The sequence below is a fragment of the Rhincodon typus genome, chromosome 6 (genome assembly GCF_021869965.1).
Source record: "Rhincodon typus isolate 14 chromosome 6, sRhiTyp1.1, whole genome shotgun sequence".
Taxonomy (NCBI): Eukaryota; Metazoa; Chordata; class Chondrichthyes; order Orectolobiformes; family Rhincodontidae; genus Rhincodon; species Rhincodon typus.
The window spans coordinates 5,980,596-5,987,852 of NC_063337.1; the positions used below are offsets into that span (position 1 = coordinate 5,980,596).

General features: G+C 45.8%; 1 pseudogene; it reads left to right on the forward strand.

The window, feature by feature from the left end:
• The first annotated feature begins 3,298 nt into the window (after positions 1-3,298).
• Positions 3,299-3,391, forward strand: LOC125483418 (annotated as a pseudogene).
• The last annotated feature ends 3,866 nt before the right edge of the window (positions 3,392-7,257 follow it).

Below are 7,257 nucleotides of genomic sequence, written 5' to 3' on the forward strand. Positions count from 1 at the left end.
GGTTGCCTGATATGGAGGTCCAGGAAGGGGAGAGAGGTGTTAGAGATGGTCCAGGTAAACTTAAGGTTGGGGTGGAAGGTGTTAGTGAAGTGGATGAACTGTTCGAGCTCCTCGTGGGAGCACGAGAAAGCGCCGATACAGTCATCAATGTAACGGAGGAAGAGGTGGGGTTTAGGGCCGGTGTAGGTACGGAAGAGGGATTGTTCCACGTAACCTACAAAGAGGCAGGCGTAGCTTGGGCCCATGCTGGTACCCATGGCTACCCCCTTTGTCTGTAGGAAGTGGGAGGAATTGAAAGAGAAGTTGTTGAGGGTGAGGACGAGTTCGGCTAAGCGGATGAGGGTGTCGGTGGAGGGGGACTGGTCGGGCCTGCGGGACAGGAAGAAGCGGAGGGCCTTAAGGCCATCTGCATGGGGAATGCAGGTGTAGAGGGACTGGACGTCCATGGTAAAGATGAGGTGTTGGGGACCAGGGAATTGGAAGTTCTGGAGGAGGTGGAGGGCGTGGGTGGTGTCACGGACATAGGTAAGGAGCTCCTGGACCAAGGGGGAGAAGATGGAGTCTAGGTAGTTGGAGATCAGTTCGGTGGGGCAGGAGCAGGCGGAGACAATGGGTCGACCAGGGCATTCAGGTTTGTGGATTTTGGGAAGGAGATAGAAGCGGGCAGTGCGAGGTTGGGGAACGATGAGGTTGGAGGCCATGGGTGGGAGGTCACTCATCTCCTCTGATTCTGACAATGACATTCAGACTTTGCACATGTGCAAGGAAATTTGGAAATCCAGAAGTGGCTCTCCATGGTTCAGAGATAGTAAGAACTGCCGATGCTGAAGTCAGAGATAACACACAAAAGACTGCACCTCCCAGGCGCGAACCACTTCAACTGCCTCCTGCCACTCCTTGGATGACATGTCCATCCTGGGCCTCCTCCAGTGCCACAACGATGCCACCCAAAGGTTGCAGGAACAGCATCTCATATTTCGCTTGGGAACCCTGCAGCCCAATGGTATCAATGTGGATTTCACAAGCTTCAAAATCTCCCCTCCCCCGACTGCATCCCAAAACCAGCTCATTCCCGCCTCCCTGACCTGTCCGTCCTTTCTCCCACCTATCCCCTCCTCCCACCTCAACGCCCATCCCCACATCCTACCGACCAGCCTCATCCCCACATCCTTGACCTGTCTGTCTTCCCTGGACTGACAAACCCCCATCCTAACTCCCCACCTTCACTCACCTTTACTGGCTCCATCCTCCTTGACCTGTCCGTCTCCTCTCCACCTGTCTGCTCCTTTATCCATCTTCCATCTGCCTCCCCCTCTTTGATAATTCATGTCCAATTTGGGGGACTCAGAGATTGATAAAGGCAGAGGCAAAATTTGCAACCATTCAGCCCATCATGTCCAGTGTGTGATCAATGCATCCTCTGTTCTTGCCTTTCTTGATGGAGGTTGCAAGTTTGGGGAGATGCTGGATTACACATTATAGATATTTAAACTGCAACTACACAATGTCACTGATGATTTTGAAAGAGGACTGCATTAGGCAGAATGCTTTAGTGTCAAACATGTTTCGCATTGTTAGGTAGACAATTGGTTTATAATTTTTTTATCATCATGGTGGTATGCGCCAAATCGTGATGATAAAAATAAAACAAATTATAATAAATCAGACAACCATTAAAAGAAAAACAATGTCCAATGTAACAAGATTTGCACTAGTATATATGTTTCAGTATGCAAATAGTTACAATACATTGCAAAATACAAAGTCTCCATAGTTTCCATAATCATGGTCTACCACAAATTACATTTTGTATTAGCTTGTAGGTCATATGTGGTCAGGCTGAGGTCAGTAAACACTCAATCTTTACATGCAATCGAAGAGTCAATATAATTTGTTTTCAATAATTCCCCATGTTGGTTGACTAATGACTTGTAGATTGTGGGGAATCTCTCTGCCACCAATCTTCCCCTCTATTCAACTTGTTCAGAGATGTTACTACAAACTTCTGGTGCATATGAGACTTGAGCCCAGGCTCAGAGGTAGGGTCACTACCACAATGCTATATAAATCCTTTCCCTGTTCCAGACAGTTTTCAATCAACCTGTGTACAGACTCTATTATGCACCCCAGGGGCAGGAGGGACAATGAACCTAGGTTTCCTAGCCCAGAGGTGAGGATGCTATCGCTGTACCGCAAGAGCAACCCCCTTCCTCCTTTCTACTCTTTTCATGTAAACACAGTGGTGTGACAGCCCCTGATGGGGCACGGTATTAAGAATACAAATTAACAGTTAACAGAAGGGAAAATCTAAAATCCAATCAGCACTATTTATTTAAATAATCTTTCAGAGGAAGTGAATGTAAATGGAGGTTTTGTTTTCCCAGATGATCAGCGCTTCCTTTGACTGTGATTTTTGGACAATCTAGTTTTGGAGCATTAGACCCTCCCTTATCCAGTTTCTATGTTTGCACATTGACTTTGGCATAAACACAGATAAACAGCTGAACTCAGGGCATTGTATCTTTCCAGAGTCTGACCTTGTGATCTCCTGTCTGATGATTTCAATTTTCGACTGTGTTCTTTTCAGATTTTTGCAAAATGTGGCGCTAAAAAGCATTTCTGAGACGTTCATTTTTAAAGAAAGTTAGATGAGAGAAGTATCCAGTGACCCCTACACCCATACATTCAGTTAAATGAAGTAAGAAAGAAGAAATGTTAGAAGATTCAAAAATTGTGGGGTGACATGGTGGCTCAGTGGTTAGCACTGCTGCCTCACAGTGCTATGAGCCTAGGTTCAATCTCACCCTCAGGTGATTGTCTGTGTGGAGTTTGCACATTCTCCCCATGTCTGTGTGGGTTTCCTCCGGATGCTCTGATTTCCTCCTAAAGTCACAAAGGTGTGCAGGCTAGGTGGATTGGCTGTAGTGTTCAGGGATGTGTAGATTAGGAGGATAGGTCTGGGTGGGATGATCTGGGGGTCAGTGTGGACTTGTTGGGCCAAAGGGCCTATTTCCACATGGTAGGGATTCTATGATCTGTGAATGGAAGCAAAGGGACTGTGGGCTGAATGGCCTTGATTAGTGCTGCTAACTTTCCAGAACATAGTAACTTTTAACACTGTCAGGATGCTCCTTAAGCACTTCATAGAAAATGGAATACTTCTGAAGATGCAGCCAATTTACACACAGAAAATTCCATAAAAACAATCAGATTATCTGAATTTGGTGATGTTGAGGAATTGGCTCCAGTTATAATTCCAATGCTGCTGGTCAATGTTAAAAATATGAAGCAGACCCAGGTGCTTTGGCAGCACATATAGTAAAATTGAGACAATACAGAGAGGATTTGCATGGTCCCTGCACAAGGTTTTTTTTTTATTTATTCATTTTGTGGAATGTGGGCATTGCTGGCTGAGTCAGCATTTATTGCCCATCCCTAGTTGCCCTTCAGAAGGTGGAGGTGAGCTGCCTTCTTGAACTGTTGCATTCCACCTGCTTTGGTTGACCCACAATTCCTTTAAGGAGGGAATTCGAGGATTTTGACCCAGCGGCACTGAAGGAACAGCGATATATTTCCAAATCAGCATGGTGAGGGGCTTGCAGGGGAACTTGCAGGGGTGGTGCTCCCATGTATCTGCTGCCCTTGTCCTTCTAGATGGAAGTGGTCGTGGTTTTGGAAAGTGCTATTTGAGGATCTTAGGTGAATTTCTGCAGTGCATCTTATAGATAGTACACACTGCTGCTACTGAGCGTTGGTGGTGAGGGGAGTGGATGCTTGTCAATTTAGTGCCAATCAAGCAGGCTGCTTTGTCCTGGATGGTGTAAAGCTTCTTGAGTGTTGTTGGGGCTACACTCATCCAGGTGAGTGGGGAGTCTTCCATCCACACACCTGACTTGTGCCTTGTAGATGGTGGACAGGCTTTGAGGAGTCTGAAGGTGAATTACTCGCTGCAGTATTCCCAGCTTCTGCCCTGCTTTTGTAGCCACTGTGTTTATGTGGTGAGACCAGTTGTGTCTCTGATCAATTATGACCCCCAGGATGTTGATAGTGGGGGATTCAGTGATCGTAACACTATCGAATGTTAAGGGGCAGTGGTTAGATTGTCTCTTGTGGGTGATAGTCATAGCCTGGCATTTGTATAACGCATATGTTACTTGCCACTTGTCAGCCCAAGCCTGGATATTAGCCAGATCATGTTGCATTTGAACATGGTCTGCTTCAGATGAGTCGTGAATGGTGCTCAACATTGTGCGAACATTCCCACCTCTGACCTTATGATGGAGGAAAGGTCATCGATGAAGCAGCTGAAGATGGTTGAGCCTAGGACACTACCCTGAGGAACTCCTGCAGAGATGTCCTGGAGCTGAGATGATTGATCTCCAACCACCACGACCATCTTTCTATGTGTCAGGTGTGAGTTTAACCACCAGAGAGTTTTTCATGAATACCCATTGATTCCAGTTTTGCTCAGGCTCCATGACACCACATTCGGTTGAATGCAGCCTTCCTTCACTGTCACTGGGTCAAAATCCTGGAATTCCTGCCCTGAGGGCATTGTGGGTCAACCCACAGCAGGAGGACTGCAGTAGTTCAAGAAAGCAGCTCACAACCACCTTCTGAAGGGCAACTAGGGACTGGCAATAAATGCTGGGCCAAGCCAGAGACACCCACATCCCACAAATGAATAAAAAAAATGTCAAGGACTGTCACTCTCACCTCACCTCTGGAATTCAGCTCTTTTTTGATGAGGTGCAAATTCATGTCTTTCACTGGGGGGGGTAGATTTTATCTCCCCCTCAGACCCCATTTTGATTTAGCTCCTTCCCTCTCCCTACCAACCCCTCACTTTTGATGGTTTGCATTGCCCATAAAGGGCTTTGCTTGTAAGTATCTAATTGAACGCATGTGTCATTACTAGCAGTGGTCAGTAATTAAAGGGAAATAAACAAAAATAAACATCATGGTGATTTTGGTGGTCGGAATGTTGCTCATAGTGATGGTATAAAATAAATATAAAGCAGACCCATAGAGGGGCCCTTCTGGTGCAGTGCTAGTGTCCCTACCTCTGAACCAGGAGGCCCAGGCTCAAATCCCACCTGTTCTGGCGAGGTGTAATAACATCTTTGTATAAGTTGATCAGAAAATATTTGAAAAGGAAAATAAAATAAAAGACTCGTGGTCAGAATGTTGCTCATAGTGATAGAATAAAATAAATATAAAGCAGACCCATAGACGGACCCTTCTGGTGCAGTGCTAGTGTCCCTACCTCTGAACCAGGAGACCCAGGTTCAAGTCCCACCTGTTCTGGCAATGTGTAATAACATCTTTGTATAAATTGATCAGAAAATATTTGAAAAGGAAAATAAAATAAAAGACTTGTGGTGGGAAGGTCACTCAGTTATATGTAATAGCCCTCCTGGGCATAGAGAGACCTAGGTCTCTCTCAGTGACTGGAGCCCAAGGGAATCATGTCTAGGAACAAGACTTCATTGATGTGAGCCCAGAGGGGCATTGTGGGTGATTGGTGGGAGCCCCTGGCAGTCTGAGGCAATGATAGCAGCAGACACAGCTCCTCTTGGCGATTGGAGCAGTGGCACAGATGTCCTCCTGGTTTTTCAGGGTTGGCCGTGGCAGAGCTCCTCCGGCAATCAGAGACAGCATCAGTAAGACTGTGGTTCCTCCCAGCGATCGATGTGAGAGTCGCAGGTTGAGCAGGACTTCAGGCCTTGGCTAGACCCAAGTGCCTGCATCAGTGGTTCTAAAAACCTTTGCGGAGATAAGAATTTGAGATCCAAACGGTTTTCTTACCTTTTAGTTTTCTTTTATTTATGCTGTTGTTTCTTTTATTGAGATTCTGGTTTTGTAACCAAGATGCCACTGGAGACTTTGTATACTTTTCACTGTACTCATGTATTCACTCGAGCACGTGTGACCATAAAATCTAAATAAAAACCCAAAGAACTGTGGATGCTGTAAATCAGGAACAAAAACGGAAATAGAAACAGCAATTCTGAGGAAGGGTCACTGGATCCGAAACATTAACTCTGATTTCTCACCATGGATTCTGCCAGACCTGCTGAGCTTTTCCAGCAGACTCCAAACCTGGCACCATTCATGGTGATTTCTGTTGGCATATTGGCAGGGACATCATCCACTGCAGTGACTCTGAAGAAAGTACAAAGAAGGAGATTAACCTTTGGTTTGAACTTGAGAAGCTGGTGGAGGACTAGCATTGTGTGCCCAAGGACTGGGTCTGTGGGTAAACCATTCCAGAATCACATGAATGCAGCCCATTGGAATCATTCCTGATTGTGAACGGAAGTTGAGTTTTTGCTGATTTCACATCATATCTCGGTCCTTTCAAAAGCAAGCAACTGGAAGAAACCAACTCAAAAATAAAGAAAAGCAGACCAAATGTCTGTCCTGGCCTAGGACCGGCCTAAGTATGCCATAAATACTGGCTCTATTTTGGTGTTCTGCAATAAATGATGTTCCTTTTATTACAATTTCCTGAGTTATTACAATTTCCAAGTCAGGAAGCTGAGTGGCTTGGAGGGGAACTTGCAGGGTTAGTGTTCCCATGTACCTGCTGCCCTTGTCTTTCTCGATGGAAGTGGTTGTGAGTGTGTAAAGTGCTGTCTAAGGATCTTTCCTGAAAATAAAGTCACCATAGTCCCAGAGCGTCATAGGGGTGCTCTTTAATTAAAGATGGCTGGTGGTGGTTTAATTCGAGGGTCACCATGCCTCAGGTGAGGGGAGAGGCATTGGAATTGAGTCCATGCTGTTGGCACCACTCTGCATGGCAAACCAGCTGTCCAGCCATCTGAGCTAACCAACCCTCTTGTAGCTGGTATACACTGCTACTACTGAGCTTTGACGGTGAAGGGAGTGGATTTTGAGCCAATCAAGCAATCAATCCAGATCAGCCCCTGTTGGAGAATTAACTCAATCCATTTGTTAATGGGAAGGGGCAGAGACAGGGGGAAACGATGGTTAGGGGTAGTGTCACTGGGCCAGTAATTCGATAGTTCTGAAACATTAATTCAGTCTCTCTCCCTCTCTCTCTCTCTATGCAGATGGTGCCAGACCTGCTGAATTTTCCCAGGATTTTTCTGTTTTGTATTTTGCTAATCCAGAGGTTCAGATTGTCACTGTGGGGTCATGGGTTCAAATCTCTCTGTGGCAGTAAATTCGATTCATAAAAATCTGGAATTGAAAATCTCAGGAATAGTAGCCATAGCAACAAGCATCAGTTCT